The 10,142-nt window shown below is 39.4% G+C and overlaps 1 pseudogene across 1 annotated transcript in view; it reads right to left on the reverse strand.

Annotated features, from left to right (window-relative positions):
* LOC143651611 (adapter molecule crk-like) overlaps positions 1–9,022 on the reverse strand; it is a 66,445-nt pseudogene extending 57,423 nt beyond the window's left edge. The window contains exon 1 of the transcript XR_013160069.1: positions 8,415–9,022. The product of XR_013160069.1 is annotated as an adapter molecule crk-like (transcript). The remainder of the gene's footprint in view (positions 1–8,414) is intronic.
* Positions 9,023–10,142: the final 1,120 nt, after the last annotated feature.

Here is a 10,142-nt window from a genome sequence, read left to right on the forward strand (position 1 = left end):
AAAAATCTTGTGCTAGTGAGCTTCACAGAGGTTGGTATGCTAGTGTGGATATGCATAGCTCCCATGCCATCTCCCCCATACTACAAACACTTTCTGAAGCTGGACTCCCAGATCTTCTGGCATGAAAGAGGGAGGTTGTGCAAGACCAAGTGGGAAGGAGACATCTCCTGTGAGGATGGGTGTGGAGGGGACCTGACCCCTTTCCTTCTAGGTACTTTACTTTTCAGTACTCACTGGTATTCTTTATCATCAACCCAACTATCCCTCCCTCTGTGTTTCCCTCTAGGTTCTCTGCCTCTTCTTCTGGGTGAGAAAGAGCAAGCAGATTTATGAAATGATATTCTGAAATGAACCAAGGTTCATATTTTCCCATGGATGTTCTTCCATTTCAGCATCAACATGGAAAATCCTGTCTTAATGTCTCAGGGAAAGTTGGCCTGAAGGGCAGTAGAGAACTAGTGCAGAGTTCTCAGTCTTTGCATCTCAGACAAGAAGATGCCCTCCCTCAATCTCACCTACTCCGCCCCAGAAAGTATGAGAGTCCAGAGTAAGAGGAGAAAAGTGGAGGACAAGCAAGAGTGTCAGACATGGGAGGGGCCCTGCACCCTATCCAGGGACTTACAGAGGCTAAAGCAAGGGGTAGAGATGGCGAGAGAACCAACGCCTTTGCATTTTATTCTCACTCTCCCCCAGTCCCTTCTTAGCTTCTATCTTACTCTGGATTGTTTTTCATTTTGTTCCGTCCTTTGTTACCTTTGTTTGTTTTTGCAGCCATCTTTTGGTCCTAACCTGTAACCTCTCAAGTCCTTTTTCTCTCAAATTCATAATAACATTATTATTACCATGTCCTGTATATGTGTGTGTATATGTGTGCACACACCTACAACACATAAACACGTGTATTTATATACTTCTTAGCTTCACAGCCCCCTTCCCCAACTCTCATTTATTCATTCTTCAAATATGTGAACACCTACTACATGCCACACATTGTTTTAGGCACTGGAGCTATAGGACTATACAAAACAAATGCAACTTTTACCTTCCTTTTCTCATTGACTTTATATTGCAGTGGGTTTAGGGAGGCAGGTAGGTAAGCCTGTTTCATTTCTTAGGATTGCCACACCAAACTACCACAGGTTAGGTGGCTTCAAACAACAGAAAGCTATTGTCTCACAATTCTTGAGGCCAGAAGTCTGAAATCAAGACATGGGGAGGGATTGTGAAGGAGCATGAAGGACAGAGGTTTATTTACTTTATAATAATCCTTTAACTATAAATTAATGATTTGTAACCTTTTCCTAAATGCACATTATATTTAAAAAATCACTTTCTAGGGATGAATATGTTCCTTGTGTCTCTCCTGGCTTCTGGTAGTAGCAAACAATCCTTGGTTTTCTTTGGCTTATGGAAGTACAAACTCCAATCTCCACTTCTATCATCATATGACCATTCTCTTTTTGTGTGTCTGTCTCTCCTCCCCTTTTTTTGAAAGGACTAACTCATATTGGACAAGGGTCCACCCTAGTCCAGTCAGCCTCATTTTGACTGGTAAAATCTTGAAAGACTGTATTTCCAAATGAGGTCATATTCAAAAGACAGGTATTAGAACTTGAACGTGTTTTTTGGGGAGTGTGATGGTTAGGTTCATGTGTTAACTTGGCCAAATGATGGTGCCAGTTGTCTGGTCAAGCAAGGACTGGCTTATCTGTTGCTGTGAGGATATTTTGTGAACTTAAATCATGAGCATGTTGGTTGCATCTTTGGTTGATTACATTGGCATTTGGCTAAGGGGAGTGTCTTCTGTAGTGAGTGACACTTGACCTAATCACCTGAAGGCTTTTAAGAAGAATTCAGAAGAGACAATCTCTCTTTCTGCTTCAGCCAGCCTGTGAATTCTCTCCTGGGGAATTCACTCAGGACTTTCATTGGGGCTGCCAGCTCGCAGTCTGCCCCACAGATTTTGGACTTGTGTCCCCACAGTTGCGTGAGACAGTTTTATAAATCTCATATTTACAGATATCTCCTATTGGTTCTGTCTCTTTCAAGAGCCCTGACTAATACACAGGAACAAAATTCAATCCGTAATCCCTACTATAAACAAAGTCAACACATAAGCATATACCATATCAGGTGGTGTTAAGTGCTTTGAAGATAAGTATATCTGGGAGAATAACCAAAGAGACAGAGAAGAAAATGCAGAGGAATGAGTAAGAGAGGGAGCCAGGAGCAGGCAAGAAATGAGGCCATGCAGATAACTGAAGGGTAAAAGAGTTTGGGCTTTGTGGACAACAGGAAGGACTGTGGAATGTAAAAAATATCTAAAAAGATCATTCTGGCTGCTGTGGAGACTGTAGTAGAGGTCTCCAGGTGGAAGGCTGAAGCAGGGAGATACTTGAGGTAAGAAATGATGATGGTTAGAAACAGGTCCGTAGAAGCAGAAATGGTAAAAAGTGGGAAGTGATGGGTTCGGGTGTATTTTGTAGGATTTGTTTATATTTTGGATGTTGGAGAAAGTGAGCAGTAAATGTTTCTTCTCTCTAAGCTCTTCTTACCTCCGTTTTACCTCCTCTGAGTTTCTCTTTTTCTTCTTTTACTTGATAAACCAGAATATGGAACTGAATTGAAAGTTATGCTATTTGCTAGACTTCCTGATAAGCTTTATGCCTTCTTAATTTTAAATGCCTCCTTTGAACATACCATAACTCACTCAGAATAAACTATGACAAACTTATTTCCATTTGTGGTAGGATTGCTTTTTTTATTTATATGTGTTGCTCAGTTGGTTTGCTCAGTGTGCAAGGAGCCATTTTTCTTCTTATATTTAATTCCAAATGAAAAGACATTTTTTCCTGCATGTAAATATGAAAGATGTCTTCATAGCTGCATACTTAGGCAATATAATAATGACTTCCCCAATACCACTGAATACCCTATCACCCAGACAGTAGTTTCTAAATACCATTTCCTACACGAAGGAAACAGGATTCTTTGGAGAAATGGTTCATTCCAGGGCTGCAGTAAGAAATGCATAAGATGAACCTGGAACTTTAGTTATCCAAGAGATTTAGGAAGCTGTCAAAAGGCAACTGGAATAGTGCCAAAAGGACTCAGGACCCAATTTAGAAACTCTCATTGGCCAGCAATGGGATGATTGGATCATCAAAACAATATCTGCTTTATGTTTGTTGAAATCCATGAGTTCATTATGATACTAAAAGAAAAATTGCTTGCCATTGGACTTTCTATGGAACCAACTCATTATGCTGTGAAGCTAGTAAATAAAGGAAAATAACATTAAAAAAAAAAGATTGGCTTGAATATGAAAATATTGAGAGGTCCCTTGGGAAAGTTGATCTAGTCTGGTACTCTAACAGTATTAGTCAAACAGGGCTACAAAGACTCATGGGACCCTAAAGGCAATGTTTATAAATCTGTAAGTTAGTATACAAAAAGGATACAAAACATTTCATAAAGCAATATAATTGAAGTAAGGATATGCCTCATTGTTAAAGCCCTCTCACAGCCAGGGGTCCAGAGATATCAAAAACATTTCATAAAGCAATATCATTTAAGTAAAGATATGCCTTATAGTTAAAGCCCCTCTTACTGCAAGGGGTCCAAAAAGGTCAAATGCAGGCTACTTTGTCTTTCCTCTCAAAAGCCTGTGGCCAGAGTGGGCCACGGTGGCTCAGCAGGCAGAGTTCTCACCTGCTATGCTGGAGACCCGGGTTTGATTCCCAGCGCCTGCTCATGCCAAAAAAAAAAAAAAAACCTATGGCCAGATGCACTTTCCCTCTCAGATCAGGAGCCATGCAACTGGAAAGACTCATCAGGCTGATAAATAAATAAGGGACCAAGGTGCAGAGTCAACTATGGGAGGTGAAGAGCAGAGAACCTCAGAAACCAAGGCCAGGGAGTGGAAGCCAGCAGGAGCTAATCCTGCTGAATTCCAGAGACAGTGCCAAGTGCTCATGGGCTCTGGTGTGTATTTGGTTTATCTTGGTGTGTCCATGCAATGTAGCTAGAACAAGTTGGCCATTTCCACTGGGTAACTTTTAAGATAAATAACGCCATGTTCTTATGAAGAAAACAGAGCTGAACAAGATGTTCTTGGCTTCATTACGCCAATTAGACCAGTTGCTCTCCAGGAAAGCCACAACAAGGCTTATTTGTCAGAGAATTCAAGTCAACATGGTGCAGTTTGTGCCCTACCGTGTTCAGCTTCGGGGAACATCTGATCAAGCATGGAAGCCAGGCTTCAGGAGTTCCCAAGGAAGGTATCTGAATCTGACCATGCAAATTTGCCACTAAACTATAGAAAGTGAGCGAAATGGGCAATATGTCATCTAAAGATATTTCTGATTTTTAACTACGATTTAAAGTATAATATACATTTAGGAAAAGTGCACAAATCTTAAATTTACAGTTAAAGGATTATCATAAAGTAAATAAACTTCTGCCCCTCATGCCCCTTCACAATCATTGTCCACCTCTCCTTCTCAAGATAAATGAAAAGTTAATGACCAATGCAAAAAACATGTCACACATAATCATAGAATATTTACAAAATCCTACAAAATTCCCCTGTAATGTTTTCCAATCAATCCCCCTACTCCAGAGGCAACTTCAGCACATGTTTTTCAAGCTACATTATTCAACTTCATCTGAATGGAATTATGCATTATGTCATCTTTTTTATCTGGCTTTTTTTCAATCAGCATAGTGTTTTGATATTTATGCATATCATTGAATATATCTTTTTTTTTTTTTTAGCTCAGATGCAGCTTCATTCAGTGTTTTAACATGATTACTTTACAATTAGGTATTATTGTGCTGTCCATTTTTGAGTTTTTGTATCTAGTCCTGTTGCACAGTCTGTATCCCTTCAGCTTCAATTACCCATTGTCTTACCCTGTTTCTAACTCCTGCTGAACTCTGTTACCAATGACATATTTCAAGTTTATTCTCGAATGTCCGTTCACTGAAGAAAGAAATAAATAAATGGGAGCTCCTCAAAATTAAACACTTTTGTGCATCAAAGAACTTCATCAAGAAAGTAGAAAGACAGCCTACATAATGGGAGACAATATTTGGAAATGACATATCAGATAAAGGTCTAGTATCCAGAATTTATAAAGAGATTGTTCAACTCAACAGCAAAAAGACAGCCAACCCAATTACAAAATGGGAAAAAGACTTGAACAGACACCTACCAGAAGAAGAAATACGGATGGCCAAGAGGCACATGAAGAGATGCTCAATGTCCCTGGCCATTAGAGAAATGCAAATCAAAACCACAATGAGATATCATCTCACACCCACCAGAATGGCCATTATCAACAAAACAGAAAATGACAAGTGCTGGAGAGGATGCGGAGAAAGAGGCACACTTATCCACTGTTGGTGGGAATGTCAAAGGGTGCAACCACTGTGGAAGGCAGTTTGGCGGTTCCTCAAAAAGCTGAATATAGAATTGCCATACGACCCAGCAATACCATTGCTAGGTATCTACTGAATATATCTTTTATGGATAGTATTCTATTGTATGGTTATACTACATTTTGTTAATTCATTCATTTTTTTTTCAAAAGATCACCAAGCCAAACATTTGGCCATATTTTTATTTACTACATATACTATAAACATATACAATACATGCTACCAAAAACAAAAAAAAAAACAAAAAAAAAGTTTTTTAAAATTTAACTGTCAAGAAAGTGTATAGTGTTATAATACAATGGCACATGTTCAGATCTTATTTCAAACTGGTTTGCTTATCACCCATTTCAAACCATTAATAGTGAAATGTTACTTAAGGATAATTAAAGTTATCTATTTGCATTATTAACAATAACAATTCCAACAAATTAATAAGAATTAATGATGTCAAATATTAGTATCCCAAAACTGGGTATTTGCAGAAATGATTATATAAAATATAGCAGCCAATTTCAGTTTACTTTGCTCTGTGACAATGTACATATGCACTTGAATAGGATTCTAGCATTTGCTTTTGGAAGCTACTTTTAAAAAGTCATTTGATTTCTTGAGGTCCAAAAACTGGCACATACAGTCGAACTCAACCCAACAGTTCATGTAATAGCTCTGGACAACCAATCATGAGCAATTCTTATGATTTAGGTAGAGCTGTATGTTCCACTAATATTACATATGATGAAAAGACATTACAAGCCAATAATCAAAGTCAAAGGCAAAAGGAAACAAACATTCAAATAAGTTGTGACAAGATTTCTCTACAAATATTTCAGATGTCATACTTTGATGGAAAATGAGATTTAATGTGTATTTGGATTTTACAGTATCAATGCTGTAACTGAAAATTAACAGAGCAGTCAGATGGAATTAAGTCTAATATTGCAAATCTGTTCATCCAACATTATTGAGCACCACTGTGCATAGCACTGTGCTAACATTTTTAAAGTCAACTATTAATGTCTTTATCAAGCCTTACCTTTGTGTGAGGTAAAAATATATTAAATTAGTGTCAACTCACTTTGCTTGTGGTAATTTATGAACTCCTGTGCCAGCTGGCTCTCTGTGCCATATAACAAGCTTCTGCATTCCCCTCATTCACTCTCAAAACATCTGCACACCAACTGTATGACAAGTATTGTACTAGTCACTTAGATACCATGATTTGCTATATGTCCAAATAATAGAAAGTTATATTAACCTATGTAAAACAATTATAAAGGTATATTACTTTTCTAAAATGAGAACCAAAGTAAAATATAAGGTGTTTCTATTGGTCATACCACACCACAGACCAATAAGTGCCTTTTTGAACTGGAAACTAACTTTGAAAGTTTTATGCTGTAGTATAAATAAGCCTAGATCATTTTTTTGGTCTCAGGAGTCTATTCTTTGGAGCACCTGACCCTATATATGAACCATTCCACTCTTAAAAGAGTTTGTAAACTAAACCTGAAAAATTAAAAAAAAAAAAAAAAGGCAAAAATGAAGGCATTTAAAAATGTACTTCAAGCACTATTCTGACCATGTGAAACAAGTAATACATAAGTAATTCATGACTGGTTCAGACATATTTCAAAGCACTAAGCCTACCCCCACACTTATGTAATTCTAACTTGACTTTTTATACAAGTTGCACATAAAGCAGAGGGTAGATTGGCCCAAAACCTTCTATGGAATATTCTAAGTGATTGGTCCTTCACTCCAAGTAGAATTTAAGAATTCCAACAGTCCCCTAATAGGATACCGACACTTAGGAGAAATGACCTGCTGGATCCTGTCAGCCAGGAGTCCATTTAACTGCTGTAGCAGTGTGACCCCTTGGAGGAAGGCAGAGAACTGGGCATTTGGCTGTCCACTTAGTGAATCCAATACTGGCTTAAAGCTATGCACCGAATAAAGTGCTCTGCACATTCTGCTTCTCATCTGGAATGAAAATACACACTCACTTATCTTAAGAGTTAAACTACTTGCAGGTTTGGGGTAAAAGAATGACAAAGGTTGAAAGAATCCCAAGAAAAAGTATGAAGCATTGACTAGGTAGGAAGACAAATGCCTCTAGTAGTGTCCTCAGAATTCTCAGGATCTGAAATGTCAGAATGAGTCATACAATGGTCATGTTCTATAAAAGAAAAAAGCAATCCCACTGGGTACTAGTCACACGGTGCATGATTACTTCACGGGGTGGAAGAAAACAGTCTATTGCCATTTGACAGTATGGTTTCAGAATGAAACAAAAAATAAAATAAAACCTTTACTTAAATCAGGGTAAAGCAGTGTCCAATCCTCCCCTCCTGTCCATCAGTTTTCCACAGGTTGAACTGCATTGCCTGAGAGAAAGGAGGCAAGACCCCTTTCCGTTCTGATGCACACAGGCACAGCCACTGCCACCTAAAACTGCCAATTCAGAAGTTAACACACAAGCCCTCTAGCTTTGTACCCTGAATACGGTGAATAAGACTAGGAATTGAGTCTAAAAAAGATCACAGGTAACAGAATGCTTATATAAACTAGACTGCTTTTGACATCTGTAAAAGAATTGTATAGATGGCAGTTGGAAAAAAAAAGGATTGTTCCCATCTGTCAGCAAAACTGTTTGTTGAGCTATACTCAGCTGAAGTCCTCATCGGGATTCTGTTGATCCAGCAGACGGACATGTGTGAATGGGAAGTGACCTCGTTTGCCATTACACTCCCCTTCCCACTGACCACTCACATTAATCTTCGTAACCTTTACCAGCTCACCGACCTCCAAAGCCAAGGCTGTCTTGTCGTAGGCATTAGGGACTCGCTTCTGGATAACCCTGGCATAAATGGGCCCATTCTGGAGGTTAGGGAGCGGAGTGTTGACGCTGGGTTGGGCATAGGGCCCGGGCTCCGGCCCACCCAATGGCTGTGGGTGGGAACCCTCCTGGTTACCTCCAATCAGAGCCGATACCGAGGCGGAGGCAGGTCTATATTTCTCGACGTAAGGGACTGGGATCATCCCTCTCTTGCCTTCGCTGTCCTCTGCATTCTACCACTGCTCTTCAGGCTTATCTCGGATTCTCAGGATATCTCCTTTCTTAAAGGGAAGATCTTCTTCATCATCATTTCCATTAAAGTCAGAGGGCTCGCACATACTCTGCCTCTTCCTGCCTAAGAATCACTCCACTACCCTGCCTGGATCTGGAAACTGGTTCTATCAACGTTGTAGTGTCCAAATAGTGTATTTTGTAGAATTCCAGTAACGCAGGCAATGAATCGAACTCTTGATCTCCTATTCGAAGTCTGGAGGGGCTCACCCCCGGCGGAGGCTGGGCGGGCGACGGCGGCACTGGCGGGCGCGGGCCGCTACTGTTGATGATGTAGTGGGAGACGCGCGAGTTCTCGGAGACGCTGAGCACATAGTCCCCGGGGCTGGTGCTTGAGTCCCGCACCAGGAACACCCCGTGCCGCTGGCCCTGCAACAGCGCCACCGCCTCTTGTCGGCTCAGCTGTCCCCAGTACTAGCTACTCCGCTCCTCCGAGTCAAAGTTGCCTGCCATGGCCGCCTCCGCGCCTACACGTAGGGCCGCCGCCACGCGCGCCCCTCCAGCCCCGCCACCTGCCGCCCAGCGGACCGGCTCGGGTCTCAGCCTCACAGAAGCGCCCGAAATCATTCATTTTTTTGATAGGCATTAGGTTGTTTCCAGTTCTTATTTACTTTGAACAAAGCTATAATGAACAAGACTTTTTGTTTCTATATATTTTCATTTTCCTGCAGTGAATGCCTAGAATTAGAATGGATATGTTTAATTAAATAAAAACACTGCCAAACATATTTGCAAAGTGATTGTACCATCTTTACACTCCCACTAGGGCAATGCATGAGAGTTTAATTTGCTCTACGTTCTTGCCAACATTTGATGTTGTCGTTTTTTTTTTCATTTTAACCAGTCATTTTAACAGGTTTGTAGTTGTATCTCACTGTAGCTTTAATCTGAATTTCCCTAATGACTAATGATGTGGAACATTATTTCAGGTGCTTATTGTCTATCTTCCTTTGTAAAATGTTTGTTCAAATCTTTTTTCCATTTTAAAAATTGGGTTCGTTTTCTCTTTACTATTGACTTGTAGTAGTTTTTTATAGTTCCTGGACATTAATCCTTCGTCAGGTAAAAGTTTTGCAAATATTTTCCCCCAGTTTGCTATTTTTGTTACTCATTTTATTAGTGTTGTCTCTTGTTGAATTGAAATTTTAAATTTCAATTAAGTATATTTTATCAATGTCTTCTTTTGTGGTTATTGCTTTCTTTATCCTGTCTAAGAAATTGACCAAAAACCAAGGTTGTGAAGTTATTCTTATGTGTTTTCTCCAGGAGCTTTACGGTTTTTGTTTTTATATTTAGAGTTAATTTTTTTGAATGGCATGAGGTAAAGATAGAGGTTCTTACTGTCCAAGTACAACTTGTTGAAAGAATTTCTTTTCCTCATTAAATTGCTTTGGCTCCTTTATCAAAAATCTATCCATTGTGTAAACATGTATCCAGTTTGGGACTCTCCAATTTTTACATTTTTCCATTTGTCCTTCCTAATATCAATAACACATTGTTTGAATGTGTAGCTTTGTAATATGTTGTGCTACTATATTCTTCTTTTTTAAGATTATTTTAGGCATTCTAGTTA

This window comes from Tamandua tetradactyla, chromosome 12 (assembly GCF_023851605.1).
Source record: "Tamandua tetradactyla isolate mTamTet1 chromosome 12, mTamTet1.pri, whole genome shotgun sequence".
Taxonomy (NCBI): Eukaryota; Metazoa; Chordata; class Mammalia; order Pilosa; family Myrmecophagidae; genus Tamandua; species Tamandua tetradactyla.